This window comes from Aquarana catesbeiana, linkage group LG02 (genome assembly GCF_042186555.1).
Source record: "Aquarana catesbeiana isolate 2022-GZ linkage group LG02, ASM4218655v1, whole genome shotgun sequence".
NCBI classification, from domain to species: Eukaryota; Metazoa; Chordata; class Amphibia; order Anura; family Ranidae; genus Aquarana; species Aquarana catesbeiana.
Genome location: NC_133325.1, coordinates 330,936,588 through 330,963,036, shown reverse-complemented (window position 1 = coordinate 330,963,036; position 26,449 = coordinate 330,936,588). Strand labels below are relative to the sequence as shown.

The 26,449-nt window shown below is 39.6% G+C and overlaps 1 protein-coding gene across 2 annotated transcripts in view; it reads left to right on the top strand.

The window, feature by feature from the left end:
- The window catches only part of DMD (dystrophin), a 3,507,873-nt gene that overhangs the window by 1,718,234 nt on the left and 1,763,190 nt on the right, over nt 1-26,449 (top strand). Inside the window, exon 1 of one of the 2 annotated variants that reach the window (XM_073614839.1) lies at nt 10,714-10,831. The exons of the other annotated variant lie outside the window; for it this stretch is intronic. The gene's annotated coding sequence lies outside the window, so the exon portion shown is untranslated. Of the gene's footprint in view, nt 1-10,713; nt 10,832-26,449 lie in introns of those variants that run through there. 2 annotated transcript variants of the gene reach the window in all.

Genomic DNA, 26,449 nt, shown 5'->3' with positions numbered 1-26,449 from the left:
TTGATACATTAACCTTTAAAATTAGCACTTTTGATTTCTCCCATAGACTTTTAAAGGGGTTTCCGCGGCTTTCGAATTTGTCCCAAATTTCACCCCAAATTGTTCACTATTCGGCAAACGGGCGAATAGCCAATGTTTGAGTCAAACTCACGTTCGACCCGAACATAAAACTCATCCCTAGTGATGACCCATATATGGCCATGTGGCCCCATATTTAGGCAATGAGGTAAGGCAATTTTTCCCTTAAAAATTGAGATTTCCAGCCATGTGATCGAAGGGGCCAGTCATTGCAAGGATTCAGCGGCTGCAAGCATCCCCTGCAATCTAAGCAACCATTGACAGCCAAAAGCTGTCACGTTCATCCGCGCTGAATGCCCTGAATGTTTGGTGCTTACACTAAACTGCCAGTGTTCAGTGCAAACTAACTTCCCAACTGAACACTAAGTTTATCCCTGGTGAGAACGTATGCTGTCATATGCTAGGAATGTTAGTTGTGTCTAAGAATATATGTACTGTAGCTTGGTGCTAGCAGGTGCACAAGTATTTGACACTTATTGGTTCAACATTCTTAGCATAAAAGGTTTATTTTTCCTTGCTTTTGGTCTTGCAGACATTGCTCTCAAATGTGGTAGCTTTTCTTTTCCTTTGTATAATCAAATTTTGCTAAATTGCATGGAAATTATTATTTTTTTTAGATTTTCAAATAAAAATAAAAATACCCAAATCATTTTAAACCATGACACAGTGATCTGCACTAAACAGTAATTTACATTTACACATGAAGTGCCTTGCAGCCTGCTGTTGTTACAGACTTGATGATTGCAATGCTGTCATTGCATATGGTTGCAGCCATTACAATTATCTTGTCTTACAATATTTTCTCTTTTTTTCCAATTACTAACAGAAAAAAAAAACAGTTCAAATCAGTTTTTAGGGCTATAATGGGATCTGCATAGAACATAGTCTTGTTCTTATTTCAGTTATTGATTTTCAACATTTGTAGGCTATTCTTGTGTGCTTCTCTTAAGCCTTATTTGTTTCAATCCAGTTTTCACACTTGGAAAAATAAATATTCTTTGAAAAAGAGCGAGCCTAAGAGTATTTTTTTACTTGATTTATGGGACAGTTACAGCTTCCTGTGAAGAATAATGGAAGCTAATACAGTATTGCTTGTCTCTTCATCTAATCTTTTCTGTAATGTTGTCATCTCCATCAGATCTTTTGTAGAAAAGCAACATATTGAAATCCCTGTAATATGCTGGTGTTGATAAGACATTGTGTTTTAGATTAGAATACTCAGATATTCAAATCAGAATCTGCTGCCATGCTGAAAAAAGTCTGAGGTTTAAATAAAGTTGATAAGTGGTATTTGTTGGTAAAATGGTTTAGTATGTGTATATTCTGTAACTTTTTATTCATATATTCATATTCTTTAGATTATTATGTTATTATTTTTCAAGTTAGGTTTTATGTTTACCATATACTGTATGTATGCAAGCCCCAAAACTACATTGGCAACTATAGTATTAATTATGTATATACTGTATTTGTTCATAGTTATGTATCCCTGGAGGCTTAAATACTGCCTTTGATAAAGTGTAGCTGCAGGCTGCTGAAATAGATCTCATTCAAATGGGTGGTTTGGCCCATACAGGCTAAAATACATGATGGTTGTATACAGCTGTATTCTGTTCCAAACTGTACTCTTGCACAGGGCCCATGCTTGCATGAACACATGCCCTAAATGCAGAAAGTTCATGTTTGAGGCATACATCCCTGTAAACATAAAGCCTTATATGCAAGTGCCAGTCGGAGCAGCATACAGCTGCCATAGGTCATTGATTTTGACAGGCTGCTGTCAGTATGCTGTACACTGCACCTGTGTCTCCTGGGTATCAACATATGCTCTGTTTTATGCTGTAGCACAACTGCCCTTGAATAGGGGCATAGACTGGTGAACCCTTACACATCTACATTTATTGTAAAAAAAACTTCAAAAACGCCAAAAGGTGTATCTAAAGCCACTGTTTTGGTTTTAAATAGAGTGAAGAGGTAAGAACCTCTGTCTGGCTTTTTTTTTCTGTCTGTGTCCCCATACAGGATATTCACACTTTATATTTGTCCTGGTGACCTGTATTACCAGGACTGAAAATGTATGAACATCCCAAATTTTGAGTTGTTACCAAAACAGCAAAAGAAGAGAAATCTTCCAATGGGCATATCTGTTCTGTTGAGCTCTGACTTGGAGATGTTTTTTATTTCTTGTTTTGTCTACAGGACAGAAAGTCAAGTAAAATCTCCAAAATAGTACCCATGTCGACTGGCTAGTGGGTTAAGGAGATGCTGAGCTATTTTGTTTTTTTTAAGTCCCCTGAGTGGACTTTACAAGCGCCCGGATAGGGTGGTTCATCTCTGTCTGACAGACAAGTTTTCATGTCTAACTATTGATTGTATTTGATATGATGATATATTATTTTGTAGATAATGCCTGCCATTGATATATTGATATCACCCACCTGCATTGTGGGACTTTATCTAATCTCTATCTTGATATAATTGTTTGGATACGAGTTGTGTACTCTCTGTTTTTCAATACAACATTAATAAAAACATTGAAATAAAAAACTCCAAAATAGGAGGCAGATGGCAAAACCAATCAATCAACCAGCCAAATGGCTTTAACCACTTTATACTCTACTCAAAATCAAAAATGTTGTATCTTTATACTTTAAACCAATATGTTGTATGATTTTTTTTAAATGCTGCTCAATAAGGGGTCTCAAACATTTCCCAGTGCCACAGTGTACAGTTAAGAGAAAACATAAAATTGTACAATGTACTAAATGATTACCATATTTATCGGAATATAATACACACAAGCATATAACACACATATAATGCATATATGGCATAGAAAAACTAAAATTAAAAAAAAAGAAATTTGAAGCAAAATAAGGGTCAGTGCCCATCAATACAGCCTCACCAATGCCCATTAATACAGCCTCACCATTGCCCATCAAAGCAGTCTGATCAGTGCCCATCTGCAGCCTCCCCATTGCAGCCTGTCAGTGCCCATCTAAAGTCTCACTATTGCAGCCTGATCATTTCCCATCTGCAGCCTCACCATTGCAGTCTGATCAGTGCCCATCTGCAGCCTTACCATTGCAGCCAGATCAGTGCCCATCTGCGGCCTTATTAGTGCAGCCTGATCAGTGCCCATCTGCATCATCACCATTGCCCATCAATGAAGCCTGATCTGTGCCAATCTGCACCCTCACCATTGCAGCCTGATCAGTGCCCACTGCCCATCTACAGCCTTACCATTGACCATTAATGCAGCCTGATCCGTGCCCATCTGCAGCCTCACATCAGAGCAAGGATCTCCTGTTTACTCGGCGGCCTCTTTAACACAAAGCCCCACCTCCTGTACTGGCTCCTATGATAGACAGAACACTGGTCCAATGCTGGTCCAGGAGAGGGGACTTCATATTACAGAGGCCGCCGAGTAAACAGGAACTCCTCACTCTATGTAATATGATGGCGCCCCCTTCCCCTCTGAGGCAGCCCAAAACACTTTGCACCTGTTTGTGCTATATGCCAATAAATACGGTATGTATATAGGATCGCAGGCAGGAATGCCTGGACAAAAATAAAAACACCAAACAAATAACTTCTTTTAAAACAATATTGTATTGGATAAAATGTGGCCGCGGATTATATTATTAGTTTACAAACATATTCATTAAATATCAAATAACCATATGTATTTTATTTCAGCATTGAAATAACTAAATACACCAAAACTTAAGAATACAGCTCATCCACTAAGACTCAAGATGAATAAGCAATCCGACTTCAATTTTATTTAACACAACTGTCCCCTCTTGCTTAATTTGCAAGAAGGACCCTATCACATAATATAGCCACGACAGGGAAAAGTGGGTGGGAAGTTTCGCTGTTGATCCTCTTCAGGTGACTGGCCCCGGACCCTTCAGACTAGACTTTCATATAGGGACCTGCTGGAATTCCAGAATATTCCAGGGGGTCATCTGACCTTTACTGACCTATCCTGACAGGGGAGCCCCATGTTTTCCAGCTGACTTGGAATAACCAATCATAGGCTTCCCTGCTGTTTTCTCAAAGTGGGGAGCCTTGAAACTGATCCTGCCACAATCCCATAAGGAAAAGGGGGGGCCTTAAGACAAGCTTACCCACTTTTCCCCATATTCTTTTTGTTCCATTAAATATAGAAGTGGTAGTAACCTCTACATACTTTAACAGAAGACTTTTTGTATTGTAAAAACTACAGACAGACTGTATCAAATGTAAAATGAGTCAAACCTTAGAGCCTGAAGACTTCCCAAGAATTTGTACTGCCATTTCACCTCTGTAGCTCTGATTGTGCGGGACAAAAGTATTCAATTGCTTTGGTCTGGAGTTCTCTGATACTTTGGAAAAAACTTATATGACCTTTATAAAATGTTGTCATTTTGGATATAATCCCAGATAGCAAGCAATTGTGCTGCAAGTTTGAAAATGACTTGCTAAGTTATTGCTAGACTTGCCGCATTGCATGACTCCAGATCAACTTTCTTTGCAAACATTCTGCAAGTCTGCTGCAAGTTCTGGTTCGGTTATGTTGTGCTATAGTCATCCAACCACAGGGGTCACTGTGACTTGCAGAGCACTTGCTTTAGGCTCACCATTGCAACTTTGTTCTTGCTAGAGATTTGTCATGCAAATTTGCTATAACTTGGAAAAGTCTCAACTAGAACTTGTGCTTCAAGTGCTTTGCAAGTGTACAACTTGCCAGTGAAAATGTGCAGCAAGTTAACAAGACTTACAATTCAACACTGCCACAAATTTGTGGCAAGTTATCCTTGCTATCTGGGATATGAAAAGCCTAAAATCCCTAATGTTTTTGTTTATTTACTATTTGTCTGTGTTTTACTGGAAGAATTCCCTTCAATTTTGGTCTGGGAGACATGAAAGGAAATGAGAGAAGATTTCTCCAATCCCCTCATAGTTGTCATGGGAACAGGTTTATCCATTGGAAGATTTTCATTTCTGCTCCTAACTGTAAACTTCTATTTCCAATTGCTTTCTGCCCCAGTGACAATGGTCACCAGGAAAAATGGATAGGGTAAATGTATCCAAGAATGCACAGTCAGCCCAAAAAACACTAATTTAAAAAAAGAAAAAAAAAACCTTTACTATTAACCAATTGCCAACCGCATAACATAGGTATATGGCATCAAGGCAGCTCGGCTGTGCCAGATCACGTACCTAGTACGTGATCTGACACTTCCAGGTAGGGGGCATGCACGAGCACTGCCGGCAACCCAGCCACCCAGATTAAACACAGCAAATGTTGATCAACAGGTGCTGCCCAATGGATTTCCTCTGGCACCTGGCCATCATCATGAATTTAGACAGAGCCCTGCATATGTAAACAAGATAGAGCCCTGTCCTATCAGCGGGGAAGTAAAAGATTTTTTTTCCCCGCAAAGCAGAGAACAAAATCCATTTCTTCCCCTGGCAAAAACGCCTAACATAGTACACCAAAACACTCACTAGGAACACATTTAACCCTTTATTTGCCCTAGATGTTTAACTGATCACTGTATTAGTGTCACTGGTTCCCAAAAAGTGTCAACAGTGTCAGTTAGTGTCCGAATGTCCACCGCAATATCGCAGTCCCACCTTTAGTCGCTGATCGCCACTATTACTAGTAAAAAAATAAATAAAAATTATAGTATAAATCCCATAGTTTGTAGACACTATAACTTTTGCTCAAACCAATCAATATCTGCTTAATGTGATTTTTTTCAACCACAAACATGTAGCAGATAACATATTGGCCTAAATTTATCAAGAAATATTTTTTTTTATTTTAAAGAAAGTAAAAAATATTGTTTTTTTTTTTAATTGTTGGCCTTTTCTTGTTTATAGCAAAAAAAGGAGAATACATTTTGTTTGGGCACAGTGTCCCGTGACTGCGCAATTGTCAGTTAAAGTAAGACAGCACCGTATTTTAAAAAATGGCCTGGTCATGAAGGGGGTAAATTATCTGGAGGGCAAGTGGTTAATGCACTTTTCACATTATTTCTTTATTTATGCATACAGACAAATAAAAATGGCAAACGTAATGTTCTAAAATGGTATGTGATAGGGGACACTAGTATAAGTGCTATACAAAAAAACTTCAAAATTCACGCTATACAATTTGTGATTAGACAAACATAATAAAGTGCATAGTGCTATAATAAACAGTTGATAACATTGGTGATGAATTCATTATTCTGATAATCAATCAAAAAGTAGTGTCTCTGATTACGTTGTAAAACGAAACGTACGTCGAGGCGCATCCCGGTCATGTCACTTCCAGTAACCCATTTCCAGTTTACCAACACCATGGCGGCGGAACGCACGCCAGATACCGAGCGGAGGCTGCTGATCTACACATGGTGTTTACATGCTGATATCCTCAGTGCCGGAAAAAGGCACCTTTAAATGTAAGCAGCCAATTTGAACTTGTTTTATCTATTTTTTTAAATAAACTGTATTACGCTACGGTCCGTTTTTTGTTCATTTTTTCAATGGTTTACCTGTGGTGGAGAGGAGGATCTTATTGAAAAAGGATTTCAGGCACATCTACATTGGTTACCAGCAAGCCCACTGGTTTATCCAAACTGCCTGTTGTGACCTTCTTTTTAGTTAAAGAGGTCATGTCATTTTACTCACACCCATCGGGTGATATTCATAAAGATCTGCCTTGGTGGCGGTGTATGGATAAGAATCACAACAAAATTAATTTATATGGACTTTACTCTTGATTGATTATCAGATGAATGAATTCATCACCAATATTATCAACTGTTTATTATAGCGCTATGCACTTTTTTATGTTTGTCTAATCACAAATTGTATATCTTGAATTTTGAAGTTTTTTGTATAGCACTTATACTAGCACCCCCTATCACATACCATTTTAACACTAAAGTTAGCACACTGCACTTTGAGGGGAGTAGCTTTAATTAAATTAAATTTGGACATACTATTTTTCTGTAGCGCAAGGTTTCTACAATTTACTCAAAACATAATGTTCTACCTTTTCTTTTCTTTTGCTGTCCCTAAGAGATTTACAATTAAATATCTTCCTGGGAAAGTGTTCTCTAGACACAAAGGGGCTGATTTACTAAAGGCAAATAGACTGTGAACTTTGCACTCCTCATAGCTTAAAAGAGTAAGTTCACATTTACAGAAAAAATAATAAATGCACATTTTTTTCAGGTAAAAAAATATGCATTTATTATTTTTTTTTGTTAGTGACCTGTAAAGCATTGCATCCATGATCAGTAGATTGTGGGTGTAATGCCACGGTCCTGCAGACTGTCTGTGTATCTGTCTGCCCGTACCTCTGATAGGGGCAGGCAGTTGCACTCTGACAGGAAGTTCAGTGAACTACCAAGAGTAACCAACAGTGCTTTGGTAGTTTATTGAGAACTACAAGCCGACAGCCACAAAGGCTGTTGGGACTTGCAGTTTTCCAATTCACAGAATACTGTGAATGAATGACGCGACCGAGTGTCACTGTGAGCACTGTTATGATTTTATCTTTTGATATGCTACAATAACATTTTGACGTCCATCCTGAGTGTGCAGCCATCAACACTTTTTCTGATCCTCCTCTTGGACACAGTCCTGGATCAAGATCGGGCTTGGGGGGCTTCACCAAACCATAAAATCAACTCAGTTATGGGTGGAGGTTGTCACCATCGCTTTCAAATACACCATACACCAATACTATATTCTTCTAATGGGACTTTAAAACCTAACATTTAGGCCTACTGGATTAATATTATGATTCTGTTCCTGCTGATCTCGGAGATGAGCCAGGCAGGCACCTCTGTCTTGGATGTTATACACAGTGTGCTGCACATACACCTTGAACAGTGTTCACTTATTACTGGACTGTGTCCAAGAGCAGCATCTCTCCTTGCTTTCCCCCAGTGATTAATAGATTAATAGCAGTGGGAGCCTTTGACCCCTGCAGCTGTCAACCAAACTCTGTGACAAGGGAGTGGGGGGGGTGGAGCAGAGCAATGCTGGCTGTGTTTATAGATGCAGGCAGAGAGGCTTGGGATCAAGCCTGCGTGAGTGCCTCCATAGAAAGCAGCTTCCTTTGGGGGCATTTGCCTAAGAGGAGGAGCCAGGAGCAGTGATGGGGACCACAGAAGAGGACAATTGGGGCTGTTCTGTGGAAAACCAGCACAGAGCAGGTAAGTATAAAATGTTTATTATTTATAAAAAAAAATGTTTACAATCACTTTAATGAATGCAGTAAAAATCTGTTGATTTCCATCATCCAATCATGTACAAGCAAAAAAGCAGTTGTTTTTTTTCCTTGCACGTGGTTGGGTAATTTTTACAAAGTGAAGCTCTGTAGAAAATGAGTGCTACTGCATTTGCAAAGTGCACAATCTATTTGCCTTTAGTAAATCAACCCCTGAGTATTTTATATATAGAATTATAACAAATAAATAATCTCTTTATCTATGCCGCTACTAAGTTACAATCTTCCATTACCATACTACTTTAGGATACAGTTTTGCATTTTACCCTAAATAGCTCTTTAAAAAAAAAAAAAAACTCAAAATGCTTAGATGATCAATGTTATTTTATGATCGAGTGTAATGCCGCATACACACGGTCGGATTTTCAGATGGGAAATGTTCGATGGGAGCTTGTTGTCGGAAATTCAGACCGTGTGTAGGCTCCATCGGACATTTTCCGTTAGAATTTCCGACAAACAAAATTTCAGATCTGGATCTCAAATTTTCCGACAACAAAATCCGTTGTCGTAAATTCCGATCATGTGTCAGTGTTAATTTTAGTCTTAGGACTAAAATGTCATTTTAGTTTTAGTCCCATTTTAGTCTTCTGCAATTGTTTTAGTTTTAGTCGTAGTTAGTCGAATAAATCTCCAGTACATTTTAGTCAACTAAAATGTCCTATGTTTTAGTCGACTAAAATCTCCAGTACATTTCAGTAATTGCAATTTAGTTTTAGTCATAGTCTTTTGACTAAAATGGCATTCTTGTTTTAGTCTCATTTTAGTCTTAGGACTAAAATGGCATTTTAGTTTTAGTCTCATTTTAGTCTTTTGACTAAAATGGCTTTTAGTTTTAGTCGTATTTTAGTCATCTCAATTGTTTTAGTTTGTTATATTTTAGTCGACTAAAACAGTACTCATTTAGTCGACTAAAATGTTTTAGTCATTTTAGTCGACTAAAATGTTTTAGTCGTTTTAGTTGACTAAATTAACACTGTCGTGTGTACAAAGTTCCATGCATGCTCAGAATCAAGCAGAAGAGCCGCACTGGCTATTGAACTTAATTTTTTTCTTGGCTCGTCGTACGTGTTGTACGTCACTGCGTTTTTGGCGACTGGAATTTCCAACAAGATTTGCGTGACTGTGTGTATGCAAGACAAGTTTGAGAAAACATCCATCGGAAAAAAAACATGCATTTTGTTGTCGGAATGTCCGATCGTGTGTACGCGGCATAAGAGTGTTCAAAATCAGGGACATTTCTAGTGGCAAATTGTCAAATTATAGGACTGCCCCGCAAATCAGGTAAACCTAGTAGCAAATGGTCTATCGACTAGAAGGAATGAAGGAGTAATAACATCTAAAGCGATGATGAGGATGTCTTTAGGCATATAATGATGGAACAACAGGTTGCCTGTCAGTAAAGCAGTCCAATAAGAGTACCCCTTTGCATCTGATCCCACACCATGTCAGCTTTGGTAATAGAAGTAATGCTTCCTTTTTTTAAATATGTTTTAAGATTCTGAAATGTATAATTGGTGGGGGGCAGTGGAATATTTTAGAGCCTGTGGAAATGCATGTACTGTAAAAGTGCTTCAGTATACTGAGGATCCTTACAGGCTCCCTCGTCTGCACTAGGATAGGTATATTTTATTTTAATGTATTTTATATTGAATGGCAGTGTCAATTTAAAAATCTTCATAAAGATATAAAATAGCATTTCATAGTTTAAATAAAATACACAAGGAATATTTATTCATATAATACTTTGAGGATGCAGGATATATCAGATGCACGCTGTAGAATTTTAGCAAGGCGTTTCAAATAGCAGTAATGTTGTACATAGTGTAGTAATCCACAGCCACAAGCAAGTTTTTAGTTCCCTGTAAAAGGATCAGTTGCAGTTAAAATATGATCAATTGCTGTAGGTGACTGCACTTGGCATATCATCATTTGCCAGCAGAAAGGAAAAAGGTATTCAAAAAGGAAACAAAATAAAGGTCTAGTTAGGAATCACAAGCCTTCCAATATTAAATAGTTGAAAAATATGATTGCTATATGTGTATTCACCCTTATCGTGCAGCACAATACCTCTGCTTTATCATTTCTACAGTGCGGAGTGTGTTCTCAGCATGTCTAATAAATCCTGTCACAGATGTCTGTCTTTCCATATAGATTATTCAATGGAAGAAAAGACAAGAATCTGGAAGCATAAACCCATACATGTGTTTGTACTATAAATCTTTTTAATTCAGCAATTCAATATAAAAGACTATAATGTAGAATCCAGTCCATTACCCTGCTGAGCTGCAGGCCAGATTTTCCACTGAGCTTTCCCTACATACAAAGTTGGCTGGTGTGTCGTTCAGCATCCCGGTAGCTGCCTTTTTTCATCAGACTAGCAATGGCAAAGCTCTGTACGGATGCACTGCTGGATTCTCTGAACTGAAATCATCTGTGGGACCTTTTATTTATTTATTTAACAGTCACGTCGTCAAGGTAAGGCCAACCGACAGAATTAACAAGGCTCACATGGGTGCTTTATTTAATAGAGACAAGGATTCCTGCTCATTCATTTCAGCCAGCATCTTCTAGTAAGTCCTCCTTTCTGATGCAGGAGACTGAGAGCAATAGGTGGGAGGGGAATGCTTTTTGTACTTAAATCCAGAGGTCTGTGTGAACTGCTATCATCACGTTAGCTGATGTATTTTAAACTGAAGACCGGGATGGCTCTATCACTTGGAATATGCAGCCAGAGTGTGCTTTGTTTCTTTGTGCCTTATTTTGAATAGATGTAATTCCATTACAACATGTGCAAGGCCCATTAATACAAGCATGTAAGGTGCATCATGTAGATGTCTTGTCTCTGGTAGAGTGAGTTTGCAGAGGATGCTGCTACAGTGCTGAAATGTAAATGTTAAATTAGGTGAATTCTGTGGATGAGGGCAGCAGCTAAGCAATGCCGTGTTCAGTCATATAGTATCAATCTGGTACAGCAGTACAGGTGGAATTGTACTGTATATGCATTTTTTATTCTGATCTGTATACCAGTAGCACAAATATAAACCATAGTTTCTCTTCAATATAAATAATAACCCTAAACATATATTTTGTTTATTGAACATTTATCAATGTTTGTGGCCGTTTTTTTTAAAGTTAACACTTTCTGTAACATGTGTTACTTGCTTTTAACTCATTTTTTTTATATTAAGCTTCGATGATGCAAAACTCACCAGGCAGTATTGTTCTGTGTGCATTTCTGTAAACCCATGTGGTTGAGTGCCTTGATGTATAGGAGGCTGGTATTATATTCAGTAGCAACACTGCTCACACGAGTCTACAAACTTTGTTTTTACTAAGAAGCTTGCAGAAAGCCATGTTCAAATTGGATAAGAAAAAAACTCATATATGCATCTGTGTGTGTGTGTGTGGTTTTCATATGTGGATACATACATAATATACGGTAACTCTTTTTTTTAATGAGTTGAGGCACACAACTAATCACCTATAAAATATGCTTGTTAACATGCCCTTTCATTAGTCCACTAGCCCCTTGTGTTTCCTATGCCTGCAGTATTATGATTTAAACACATTCTGCAGTTTTATTTTAACTTCTAGTATCAATGATTACCCCCAAAATGGTTTTTACCATTTAGTTGTACCTGTTTGAACTAATGAGTTTTTCTTTATATTGCTGTTTAAATGAAGCGTGGCCAGTAACACAAGATGTAAAGGTAAAACATGTAACTGACATTCATTCCCAATGACTTACCAAGACCACAATGAGTCAAGGTGTGAAAACAGCCTCAATATGTAGGTATTTAGATGACTTGTACAATTGCTGATTGATATTTTCAACGGCTGTTCATTATAAGCTCCGCCATTGAGGCAGTGTGAGGGCTTTCAGAAAGATGGAGTGGTGTAATTACTAGGTGCACATGTTCATTAATCCTTGCTGGCTAGGAAAAGCTTCAAGTTCTTCTCCAGTGGCCCGTTTGTAAAGCTATAAATATCTAAATTGTGCCAGCCAAGAAGTCACACAGAATGGTGGCTCTTTTTGGAGTTCAATTTCATGCGCTATTGCATTGCTTGCGTGTGAGGGACTGTTTTGCGTTTTTCACTTGAAAAAAATCATGTCACCATTGATACTTTGAAAGGTCTTGCTAAATAATCATGAAGTGCAGGAAAATGAGGGGAATATTAAATCTCAACTCGTAAGTTCAGTCAACTGTATGCTTTAAGGAAGATTTGGTGATGTATTTAAGATACTAGTACTGTGGCCTTATACATGGTCCATAAGAAATCTAGGAATTAGTTCAACTGAACTATGAACAGGCCTATCAAGTGTATTATATTGCTGTGCCCAGTGGGCACTATGTGCTGCCTGGCTGTCTAGAGTCAACTGCCATTAAAATAATTTTAGACCTAATTGTTTTAATTGTACAGTGGATACTCTATAAAGCTACAGAAACATACGTGAAAGAAAACCTTTACTATGTTATTATAAGATGATTCTATTTACTCATACCCCAGCTTTGTCTAGAATATTTCCTAAAGCCCAGTATACACGGGCTCAATGTCGGGGTGGCATCAGATGCTTCAATAGAAACCATCCGATATTCGGCCCGTGTGTGCGGCAGCCGGTGTTGAAGGGTCATGATCGAAGAAGGTCTCCCGATTGGCATTCTTAGCCAATGGCTGAGAGAACTGACTGGAGTGTTCTGGCAGGGGGCCGTCCTGGTCAGTATATGGGCCTTGTTTGCACTAGGACCTAAAGTTGTTGTAAAGACATAAGGTGTCTTACCTTGATCCATTCTCTGCATTAAGATAAAAAACCTTCCATAATCAGCATCTCTCAACCTCCCCCATAAATACTTACTTGGCTCCTTTTACGATCCACCACTCTCCTTGTCTGCTCTCTCTCCTTTTCCTCACAGGGCACAGAGGCATCATATTATGTAATAAAGGCTAAGTTAACATTTTACAATAAATAAATAGGGTAAATAATTGTGCATTTTTTTTTTACACTGCGGCCTGCAAGACACTGCACCTGAGATCCGTGGATTGTGGGTACTATGCCAGGCTCCTGAAAGAACATAGTACACCGTCTATATTTGAGTAGACAGTGACAGTGACTGATGTGCAGGAAGAGTGAACTTTGAGGGAACTCATCAGTGCTCTCATAGTTAATTGAGAACTACAAGCCGTCTGCCAAGTTAAGGAGCGCTGCTCAAGGCAGATCCACAACAATACACCTCACACATACTCTCCAGCATGTGCAGGCCCAATTTGCACACCTGTGGCATAAACAATGTGGCATAAACGATTAAGTGATCATGTTTAAGCTCTAGGTAGTGTGAAACGCGTGAACCTGGTTTATTCTTCACTGTGCTTACATTGTGCTTTTGAGCTGTGACACTGTTAACATTGTAATGCCCCGTACACACGGTCGGATTTTCCGATGGAAAATGTCCGATCGGAGTGTGTTGTCGTAAATTCCGACCGTGTGTGGGCTCCATCGGACATTTTCCATCGGATTTTCCAACACACAAAGTTGGAGAGCAGGAGATAACATTTTCCGACAACAAAATCCGTTGTCGGAAATTCCGATCGTGTGTACACAAATCCGACGGACAAAGTGCCACGCATTCTCAGAATAAATAAAGAGATGAAAGCTATTGGCCACTGCCCCGTTTATAGTCCCGACGTACGTGTTTTACGTCACCGCGTTCAGAATGATCGGATTTTCCGACAACTTTGTGTGACCGTGTGTATGCAAGACAAGTTTGAGCCAACATCCGTCGGAAAAAATCCTAGGATTTTGTTGTCGGAATGTCCGAACAAAGTCCGACCGTGTGTACGGGGCATTAGATTGTTAGAAAAGGTGACCATATCGTTTAACACTTGAGATTTTTTCTTGTGATTTTTTCTTGTGGTTTTAACACCTAATTTACAAAGCTTTTTAATAGTTAAAAAGCTTTTTTTGAATTTGAAAAATGCTTTAGCTTTTTGCCTGCTACATGTTGTTAAATTTAAAGAATAACTGCTGTTGAATCAAAGAAAATAAAAAATATAGAAAAAAAGTTTTCTTTTTCTGCTAACATATAAAAAAATCTGAATTAACGCGGAATCTTAGACAGATATAAATAACACTTTATTTAAAGTGTGTATTTGTTAAAAGTCATTACAGTCATGCTTAAATACAACTAATGCAAGTACCTTATTATGTCCTAATATCAGCCTCTTGTCTTCACCTGCATATCAACACCTACACCAGGAGAGGGAAGGCCATCCAGTCAGTATCTTCTACATGCACGTGTGCTGACAAGGAACATGAGGACAGAAAAAAAGAGAGAGAAGTTTGCTGCTGCTCCTTTATCGTACAACCTCTGTGGGCCAGGGAGGAGACTAAAATGACTAAAATGTAAAATTGAGTTTACCAACCTGTGCATGCTGTCTGGTAGGGGCTGTGTAAATCTGGCTGGACAAATCTTTTGTATATCAGCTCCTATATGAATTTCTACTGTGTATTTAGCTGCCTGAAATTCAGCTTTAGCTTCTGCTTAAGGCTCCATAACTTATCCAGGATATACCAATTAGAAACACAACTCTGCTTCCTCTTTCTTCTTCTGCTTGTTGATTGAAAAGAGTTTGGGGGTAAAAAAGTACAGTGATGACACTTACTGGGATTATCTGATCAATAATCATTAATGATTTACAAAATATTAGGTAAAATATGTAATATGCTTGGTAATGTAAAAATTTTTGTCATAAAAAAAGAAATGTGTTCAAAAATCAGCACTATGGACAGCGCAAAACATAATGCTGATTGCCACCCATTTTTAACATAAAATGAAGGGTACATTTACATGCAGATTTTGAAATGTATAAAAAATATATATGGCAATGAAGAATCATGTTATAATTGGGGAGCTATTGCATATGAATATGATCTTACATTGATTTTTAGCAAATCAAGTCTATTTTCTATAAACAAAAATTAATTGAAGTACTAAGTTAAGTGAACTTCAGCCAAAACATTTTAGGTTTTGGATAGATAGATGAGCTGGAACCTGTGTCAGGTTTTTAGAGTTCTCTCTAAATTCTGTTTAGAAAATGTTAAAGTGGTTGTAAAGGCTCAAGGTTTTTAACCTTCATGCATTATATGCATGAAGGTAAAAACCTTCTGTTTGCAGTTTCCCCCGCATAGCCCCCAATACTTACCTGAGTCCCATCTCAATACTGCGATGTGCACGAGAGCAGTGGCTCTCCAAGGTCTCTACCTCCTCATTGACTGGGACAACAGCGGGAGCCATTGGCCCCCGCTACTGTCAATCACAGCTAAGTGAGCCAATGAGGAGAGAGTGGGGGCAGGGCCGAACCACGCTCTGTTTGTGAATGGACAGACAGAGCAGCAGCTCAGGAGTGAGCCTGCTCGGTCGCCCCATAGCAAACTGCTTGCTGTGGGGACACTCGGCAGAAGGGAAGGGCCAGGAGCACTGTAGTGGGACCCCTGAAGAAGATGTTTAGGACTGCTCTGTGCAAAACCACTGCACAGAGCAGGTAAGTATGACAAGTTTGTTATTTGTTAAGACAAAAGAAACTGCCTTTAATATCACTTTAGCTCACCAACAGTGGAAGGTAAAAAACAAACTTCGGGGAAATGGCTTTGATTCATTGCTACTGTGTTACAAAGAAAAGCTACCTATAATGAGGTGAAATTTACACTTTCATTCATGCTGGATAGTATAGCTTATGCTATAGATCTGGCCCACTGCAACCATGGGAGATGTGGCTCTTATACACAGAAGTTGTAGTATTGTTTATATGTACTCCCCTTGCCCATACAGAATGCTAGTTCATAGGTTTTAAGGCATTCTGTGAATAGGCAAGGGAGCCACAGCTGTCATAGCAGCAGTGGGCCAGAAATATAGTATAATCTATACTTTCTAGTACGAATGAAAGTGTAAATTTACTAGAATCTGCAGCAATTCTGAATATGGGATCCACCTCATTAGAGGTAACTTTTTTACAACAAAATGAATGACTAAAAAACATTTGCCTGGAGTTCTGCTTAAAGGTACATTTCCTAAAAGAGACACATATTGGGGTTGATTTACTAAAACTGGAGAGTGCAAAATCTGGTGCAGCTCTGCATAGTAGCCAATCAGCTTCTAACTTCCGATTGCTCCTTTAAGCTTTGACAATAAAACCTGGAAGCTGATTGGTTTCTATGCAGAGCTGCTCCAGATTTTGCACTCTTCAGTTTTAGTAAGTCAATCCCATTGTAATTAGTAAAAAAAAAAAAAAAAACACAATATAATCAGATGTTTTTACCCCTCCCCAATGTATTCTAAATGAAAAAGGGAACATTTTAGCTAGAGTTCCTCATAAAAGAAAAACTTTGAAAAACTTTGAAAATAGACAAAGTGAGGTTGATGAAGTGTTGGTGAGAGTTTATTTATTCATGGTAACCTTGGTGTCATCATTATTGCACGATGAAATGAAGCCAGCTATAACATTCTGATTCCATATTTTTCATGTTTTAGTATTCTCTCAGCAGTGGAAAGTCAATGAGTGAGAATAAATCTCTTGACAGCAGAATAAAAAGAATTAATTCCACTTTTGGGAGATGAACTATAAGACAGAAAAATGTTAATCGACCCAAAAATTCAATGGGGTTTTTGCCACTGGCAGGAACTGTTTGTGTCTCTTCAAACTTAGTTAAAATCTGAAGAAGACATCAAAGATGTTTGTGCAATACTAAACATGTATTAAATGAAGATTATTATTGAAAAGCATTAAAGTGATGCTAAACACACACTGTTTAATTTACATTGTCCCTTCTATTTCTGTATATGGATGATGGCACTAATTATTTTATTAAAAAAAAAAAAATCTAAGTACCTTTTTCCTAATTGATATAAAGCTGTCACATGACCTAGATCTTTCCCAGCCTGTCTGCAGGGAGATAATAGCATATGCACATGAGCTTCTAGTCCTCTGCTGCTGGTCACATGTTCAAAATAAAAAAAACAGCCTTTGGAATACAGAATAAAATTAAATAAATAGTATTGTAATAAATTGTAATAAATTGTTGCAAATTGGCATACAAATATTTATTTGAAATCAAATCTTTATTATTTTGTGGAAATAATGTGGTGTGGGTGGATTTCTGCCAGTCACAGTCTGTGTTATGCCCCTCCAACCTGTGTCTTAGAATAAGAGGGAGGTGAACCCTCCATCAATCAAGATGTAATATCCCACCACCGTTGTGTTTAGCTGGTTAGTGGGCATGGAGGAGGAGGGATGAAGTGGGCCATCATTAACCACTTCAGCCCCGGAAGATTTTACCCCCGTCCTGTGCAGAGCATTTTTTGTGATTTGGCACTGCATCACTTTAACTGACAATTGCACGGTCGTGCGATGTTGCACCCAAACAAAATTGATGTCCTTTTTTCGCACAAATAGAGCTTTCTATTGGTGGTATTTTATCACCTCTGCGGTTTTTATTTTGTGCGCTATAAACAAAAAAAGAGCAACAATTTTGAAAAAAACGCATTTTTTTTTACTATAATAAATATCCGCAAAAATATCTAAAAAAAAATGTTTTTCCTCAGTTTAGGCCGATATGTATTCTTCTACATATCTTTGGTAAAAAAATTGCAATAAGCGTATATTGATTGGTTTGCGCAAAAGTTACAACGTCTACAAAATAAAGGATATATTTATAACATTTTTTTTATTAATTTTTTTTTTACTAGTAATGGCGGCAATCTGCATATTTTATCATGACTGCAACATTATGGCGGAAACGTCGGATGATTTTGACACATTTTTGGGACCATTGGCATTAATACAGCAATCAGTGCGATTAAAAATGCATTAATTACTGTAAAAATGTCTCTGGCAGTGAAGGGGTTAACACTAGGGGGCAGTGCAGGGGTTAAGTGTGTCCTAGTTTGTGTTCTAACTGAAGGGGGGAGGGGACTGTGCAGGGAAGATAACAGATCGTCTGTTCATATTCTGTATGAACAGATGATCTGTCTGTTCTCCCGTTAGAGAACTGGAAACTGTGTGTTTCTGGGTTCACACAGTTCCGGGTTCTCCGTGTCTCAGTGGCGATAGTGGGAGCCCGGTGGTGATCAAGACCGCCGGGCACTCGCATCGGATCAGGGAGCGAGTGGGGGGCGTGTGCGCTCCCTTGTGATCACAGGGCGAAGCGACGTTACATAACGTTGTTTCACCCAGCCGTGTCATTCTGCCGCAGTCCAACTGCGGCGGCTGGTCGGCATGTGGTTACCACTGTGTATACACCCACGTGTGTGACTCTATAGTCACATGGGCTGCTCAGATGTGATAGGGAGGAAATGCTCAGCATAGAAACTCACTGAAACCTGTGAATGTGCAGAGTTGCCTTAACAGCTGCAAAACCCCTGGCTAGATTGGGGACATGAACACAAGGTGGAGGTAGAGGGCAGCAAGATCAACCAATTTTTTTTTGCAGAATACAGAAAACAAATCTCATAGTGACTAGGTGAGTATGAACAGAATGTAATACAGCATTTACTGATAGTTTTTTTATAATGTAGGTTTAATGACACTTTAGGCCATGTTTTAATTTATGACTTCTTTTTCACAATTTTGTTTTGCTTCTGACATTTAATAATAGGTTGTTTTGAAGTGTGTATGTGACAATAGTATTAAAGGGATTCAAAAGAAAATATTTAAAATAATAATAAATATGTTATACTTACCTGCTCTGTGCAATGCTTTTGCACAGAGCAGCCCTGATCCTCTACTTTTTCTGTCCCTCGTCAGTGGCCCTGGCTCCTCCACCCTGCCAAGGGCCCCCAATAACAAGTCCATTCACACACGGAGTGCGGCTTGGCATGCCCCCCCCGCTCCCTCCTCATTGGCTCACTGACTGTGGTTGACAGCAGCATGAGTTAATGGCTCTCACTGCTTGTGAGCCAATGAGGAGAGAGAGACCGCCACTGCTCTCTTGCACATTGCTGGATCAAGATGGGGCTCAGGTAAGTATGAGGGGGGCTGGGGGGGAGCTGCACCCAGGAGGTTTTTTTAACTTAATGCAGAGAATGCATTAAGGTATAAAAACCTTGAGCCTTAAGAACCACTTTAATGTATATACAGTATCTCACAAAAGTGAGTACACCTCTCACATTTTTATAAATATGTAGTTATACCTTTTAATGTGACAACACTGAAGAAATGACACTTTGCTATAATGTAAAGTAGTGAGTGTACAGCTTGTATAACAGTGTAAATTTGCTGTCATCTCAAAACAACTCAACACAGCCATTAATGTCTAAACCACTGGCAACAAAAGTGAATACACACCAAACTGAATATGTCCAAAATGGGCACAATTAACCATTTCCCTCCCTGGTGTCATGTGACTCCTCAGTGTTACAAGGTCTTAGGTGTGAATGGGGAGCAGGTGTGCTAAATTTGGTGTTATCTCTCTCACACTGGAAGTTCAACATGGCACCTCATGGCAAAGAGGATCTAAAAAAAAAGGAATTGTTGCTCTACATAAAGATGGCCTAGGCTATAAGCTGATTGCCAAGACCCTGAAACTGAGCTGCAGCGAGGTGGCCAAGACCATACAGCGGTTTAAGAGGACAGATTACACTCAGAATAGGCCTCACCATGGTCGACCAAAGAAGTTGAGTGCATGTGCTCAGCGTCATATTCAGAGGTTGTCTTTGGGAAATAGATGTATGAGTTTTGCCAGCATTGCTGCAGAGGTTGAAGGGGGTAAGCCTGTCAGTGCTCAGACCATATGCCGCACACTGCATCAAATTGGTCTGCATGGTTGTCATCCCAGAAGGAAGCCTCTTCTAAAGATGATGCACAAGACAGTTTGCTGAAGACAAGCAGACTAAAGACATTGGTTTACTGGAACCATGTCCTGTGGTCTGATGAGACCAAGATAAACTTCTTTGGTTCAGATGGTGTCAAGCGTGTGTGGCAGCAACCAGGTGAGGAGTACAAAGACAAGTGTGTCTTGCCTATAGTCAAGCATGGTGGTGGGAGTGTCATGGTCTGGGGATGCATGAGTGCTTCCGACACTGGGGAGCTACAGTTCATTGAGGGAACCATTAATGCCAACATGTACTGTGACATACTGAAGCAGAGCATGATCCCCTGGGCCGCAGGGCAGTATTCCAACATGATGACCCCAAACACACCTCCAAGATGACCACTGCCTTGCTAAAGAAGCTGAGGTTAAAGGTTGGTGGACTGACCAAGCATGTCTCCAGTCCTAAACCTTATTGAGCATCTGTGGGGCATCCTCAAAAGGAAGGTGGAGGAGCGCAAGGTTTCTAACATCCAACATCTAACATCCACCATCATGGAGGAGTGGAAGAGGACTCCAGTGGCAACCTGTGTGAAGCTATGGTAAACTTCATGCCCAAGAGGGTTAAGGCAGTGCTGAAAAATAATGGTGGCCACACAAAATATTGACACTTTGGGTCCAATTTGGACATTTTCAGTTAGGGGTGTACTCACTTTTGTTGCCAGCGGTTTAGACATTAATGGCTGTGTGTTGAGTTATTTTGAGGGGACAGAAAATTGACACTGTTATACAAACTGTACATTCACTACTTTACATTGTAGCAAAGTATAATTTCTTCAGTGTTGTCACATGAAAAGGTATAATAAAATATTTACAAAAATGTGAGGGGTGTACTCACTTTTGTGAGATACTGTATTTTCAATGTGTGTGGTAAATGCCCAGGTGCTTATCCACTAAAAAATACACACAAATCCAAAACAGGTATAGGGGCACTCACACTTCTTGCAGCAGAAATAAATCAGAGCAACAGTGTTTTTATTGTCAACATTTCAATGGAGCTCTTTCTATCCTTCTCAAGATGTGTTGAGAAAGATGCACAAAACCCCATCTAAATGCCAACAATAAAAATGTTGTTCTGATTTACTTCCAGTGCAACACCTATGAGTCCCTCTTTACCTGTTTTGGATATATACAGTGCTGTGAAAAACTATTTGCCCCCTTCCTGTTTTTTTATTTTTTTAAATATTTCTCACACTTAAATGATTTAGATCATCAAACAAATTGTATTAGTACACAAAGATAGCCCGAGTAAATCGAAGATGCAGTTTTTTAATTATTATTTCATTTATTAACCTGTTCCCATCTGCACTATAGCCGAATGATGGCTACAGCGTGGACCTATATTACTGAGAGGCCGCCAATAGACGTCCTCCCCTTTTTCATGCTCCCTGCACACCCCCCTGCAGGGCACGCGTGGCGCACACTGTTATCACCGAGTCATTGAGACTCGGGTGATCACAGATCGGAGTAAGGGGCTGATCCCGGCCCCTTACCACGTGATCAGCAGTCAGCCAATGACAGCTGATCACGTGATGTAAACAGAAGATTGGTAATCGTTTTTGTTTCTCCTCACGCTGACAGCGCAAGGAGAAAAAAAAGCCGATCGCCAGCTTCTGTGTAAGGGACATCGGTCCCGAAGAGGAAGAGGCACAGCCACCTCATCTGTACTAACCAGTACCGCCTGCTAGTGCCACCTGCCAGTGGCCACACAGTGCATATCAGTGCCCACCAGTGTATATCAGTACCAACTATCAATGCCCACCAGTGGTGATGGTACAGGGAATGATATCTCTGGTAGATCAGGCACTGAGGACAGCCGCCACCCGGGGACAAGCTTGTGTCTAGCACCCAACAGGCTCATGACTGCAGGGGGTCTGTTAAACTGCACTATCCTCAGTGCCTGATCTACTAGGGATATCATTCCCCGTACCATCACCAATTTTGCCTTGGCCTGATCCTGTTCCTGGTACTCGGGTCGCATTCATTGTATGTCACATATTGGCTATTGTGCCTTTCCAGTGTCTCCCGTGTTCACCGTGGGGGTTACCCTATTTTGGGTGCCTCGTTTACGGCTGTCCTTGACCCTGATTGGGTCCCCACTGATGTATATGGTCAATCCCTCATGAAGAAGCAAATTTTTTGTGAAACATGTAGAGGATTATTCATTGGACCTACATCTCCGGAGGCTCCACCAATGTGTGTGGGGTTCTCATTGTTCAAAGTCTGTATCACTATTGCTTTGTATGCAATTATGTTTTATACGTGTATTATGTGTTGTTTTTTTTCTGCCATAAATATAATTTTTTTTATATTCAATTGTCTATTCCTGGGTACCGAGTCCATACAAACATCATGTCACAATGCATTTTTTGGAGTAACCCCTGACATACCCCCTCATACCTCATCATTGTCAATTAAGGATGATGGTACCTGCCCCTGCCCCCCATTATTGATCGAGGCACTTTTCTTCTATATAGGATACACACAATATAAAAGAATGTCAGGGGTCTCATACAGTTGTTTGGATATATCAATAATAAAGGAGAAAATTTAGAGTAGTAAATTGAAAAGATATGGGGAAAGAAGAAAAAGAGGGAGAAGAAGAGAACAAAGAAAGGCAGACCAAGGGTTATGCAAAATCAAGTTTATGCATTTAAATATGAGGCAATGTATGATCAAATCCTTCAAAACATAAACATTGTTTCCAACGGGTCCCTACTTTCAGGAACATTCCATGAGTGTCATTTAGCATAGCTGTAAAATTCTCATTTATTATAATACCTACAATTTTTTTCCCAGACTTATTAGAAACTAAGCACAGGTTGTATCTAGTGACTAGTTTCTCTTCGTTATGTTAAAGTCATGAATTTTCCTACTTAGTATTTTTTTTTTTTTTATGGATTTTATAGTAGGCAGCAGTGAAGTATATAGAATGTATAAGATTATACACTCTGATTCACAGTTGCTGGACCTTGGAGCAGTCCCACCAGGCATAGAACATAGATTCTCAGAAAGACAACCCCTAAAGCAGAGTTGGAATGCATTCTGCCTGTATTTTGCAATACTTCCAGCTACAGGCATCATCCAGATATCATTTTTTTTCAGCTACTGTTTCCCCACACTGTAAAAACCATCCTAGCAGCTGATTAGCCATTAGATTGCTTTTCCAGGCAATGGCAGGGGACATACATCCCCCCTCCTGCTGCCCATCGGCACCTCTCCCTGCTCCCCCATTGGATCCGTTGGCAATGGCAGGATACAACAGAGCTAGCTGAGAAATGGATGGTCCCTGGCCATCTCTATGACCCTGGGAGGCCAGAAGCGACATCATAACATCACTTCCGGCTCTGGCAGATGCAAACACTGACATTTTTTCGATTTGGAAAGCAGAGATCAATTTTTTTTTGTTTTGTTTTTTGTTGATCTCTTGCTTTCCTGGGTAAAGGAGATATCCATAAAGAGGACCTGTCATGCAATATTTCTATCACAAGGGATGTTTACATTTCTTGTGATAGGAATAAAAGTGATAAGAAAAAAATAAAAAATTAAAAACAATATAATTATTTAAAATAAAAAATGTAAAGTGCCCCCGTCCCCTCGTGCTTGCATGCATAAGGGATCGCATATGTAGGTCATGTCCGCATATGTAAACAGTGTTTGCACCACACATAAAAGGTATTGCTGTGAACGTTATAGCAAGTGCAATAATTCTAGAACTAGACCTCCTCTGTAACTCTAAATTGGCAATCTGTAATTTTTTTAAAACACATGTAGTTTGAGTGCTGGTTCACACAGAATCGCATGATAAGCAAAATCACATTAATTGTAATGGTGCCCATTCACATCAATATAACTCCGTGCGGTGCGATTTTGAAAAAAGGTTCCTGTAATACTTTGGTGTCATTTCAGTGTGATTTGGCTCCATAGAATATGATAACCACATCCACGTTTGCTTTAAAGCTGCAGTACATAAGCACCCTGAAAATTGCATCAAAAGCTCATCCCAGTAGTGTGAACCAAGCCTGAAGATCTTGGCTTGTTTATTGCACTCTAAAGGGTGAGCTAACAAAGGAGAGGTTACTAGGGTCATAATAATTGATTACTCCTCAACCAAGTTTTTTTTTAAGGCAAAAATGCAATTTCAAAATCATGCATTTTTTTCAGTGCAGTCAAAGAAGATACATAGTTTTTTGTTTCCTTGTATATTTGATTGTTTTGCTCCTATCAGACCTCTCTCTGCATCTTACCTCCTCTGGGACATCATGTCACTACGTCTTTAAATCATTTTCACTTTAAAGCCCATCTTAAAGCTCGTCTGTTCAGCAAAGTGGTAACTAATCACTAAACTATTGTATGGCATGCAGTTGTGCATGGTTTAATCAATGCACACAAACCCTTGGCCAGATCCATCAAGCAGTAAACTTAGAATGGCTTACGTAATCTCAGAGGACAGCTCTGGGGTCAAAATGGTGTTTTAGTTATAGGAGAATGAATATCATCCTATATGTGCTCTGGTTTAATTCTGCTACAGAGCTTAAAAATAATATACACAAAAAAGTAATGATGCATATAAACACTTCCACATTAGTAGTGTGAATACTACTTAAAGCTGATGTGTCATTGGCTGCTTTGAGGTATAGAAAAACATTACAGCATTTTAATATATACTAATTATAAAAATTTGCAGATTTTTTCGCCAGGTTATTTTTTAAATATCTTTGTTGTATTTGTAAACACATTTGTCCTATTCCCATTCCTATTATTTGTTTAAGACTACATTTCCTGCATATTTACCATACACTACATTCCTAGGCCCCTTTCACATGATAGGCCCGCTCGGATCTGCCTGTCTGTTTTTCAGGCGGATGCAAGAGGGCCACCCACTGACTTGTATGGGTAGAAAGATGTCAGCAGAGATGCGTCCGCTGACACCCACCTGCCATCCGACTTGATAAGATCCACTAAAAACAGTCGTATGGCGATACGTTCGCCATCTGTCCAGCGGATCGGATCAGATGCGATCGGATGAAAATGGACAGGCGGAATCCGTTTTCATCCTATCTCCCATAGAGAACAGCGGGGCTCTGACAGGTCAATCCCTGCACAGTGATCAGAGACAGATCTGTCATCCGCCGGCTCAGCAGGGATCAAAGGAGCGATCTCCCGCTGAACTGGAAGAGTCCACTGAGCGAATCCGCCCCATGTAAAAGGAGCCTTAGGCTGATGTCAGACAGGCGATACTGCCACAAGCAATCTTTGGTTGAAATTGCCAGTGGCAGGATCACTAAGAGGCTGCCTGTCTGTGCCTATGGATTCACTTCCTTACAATCTGAGACAGCAAGGCATTGCTCTTATTGCGAGCACTTGAGATTCAACAGCATTGGAGTGGAATGATTAAGCTGCTTTGGCTGGAAAGGGAGTAATTCATTAGGGACAGACAGAGTGGGGTTGATTTACTAAAACTGGAGAGAGCAAACTATGGTACAGCTGTACATGGTAGCCAATCAGCTCCAACTTCAGATTGTTCAACTAAAGTTTGACAAAAAAAAACCTGGAACCAAACCCAGGCCTTAGTGGGAGTTGAGGGGCTTTTCTAACCATATGCACATAATTATGGAGATGAGTATTGCATGTTCTCTAGTAAGATAACAACAAACATGTTACATTGCCTGTTACCTGGCATCCCAGTCTTAGTCTGTAGGGTTCAATATTGAGTTGGCCCACCCTTTGCAGCTATAACAGCTTCAACTCTTCTGGGAAGGCTGTCCACAAGGTTTAGTAGTGTGTCTATGGAAATGTTTGACCATTCTTTCAGAAGCACATTTGTGAGGTCAGACACTGATGTGGACGAGAAGGCCTGGCTTGCAGTCTCAACTCTAATTTATCCAAAAGTGTTCTATCGGGTTGAAATCAGTACTTTGTGCAGGCCAGTCTAGTTCCTCCACCCCAAACTTGGAAACTTGCAATGGTCCAAACCATTTGGTGGAGGGGGGATTATGGATTGGGGTTGTTTTTCAGGGGTTAGGCTTGACCTCTTAGTTCCAGTGAAGGGAACTCTTAAGGTGTCAGCATACCAAGACATTTTGGACAATTTCATGTTCCCAACTTTGTGGGAACAGTTTGGGGATGGACCCTTCCTGTTCCAACATGACTGCGCACCAATGTACAAAGCAAGGTTCATAAAGACATTGATGTGCGAGTTTGGGGTGAAATAACTAGACTGGCCTGCACAG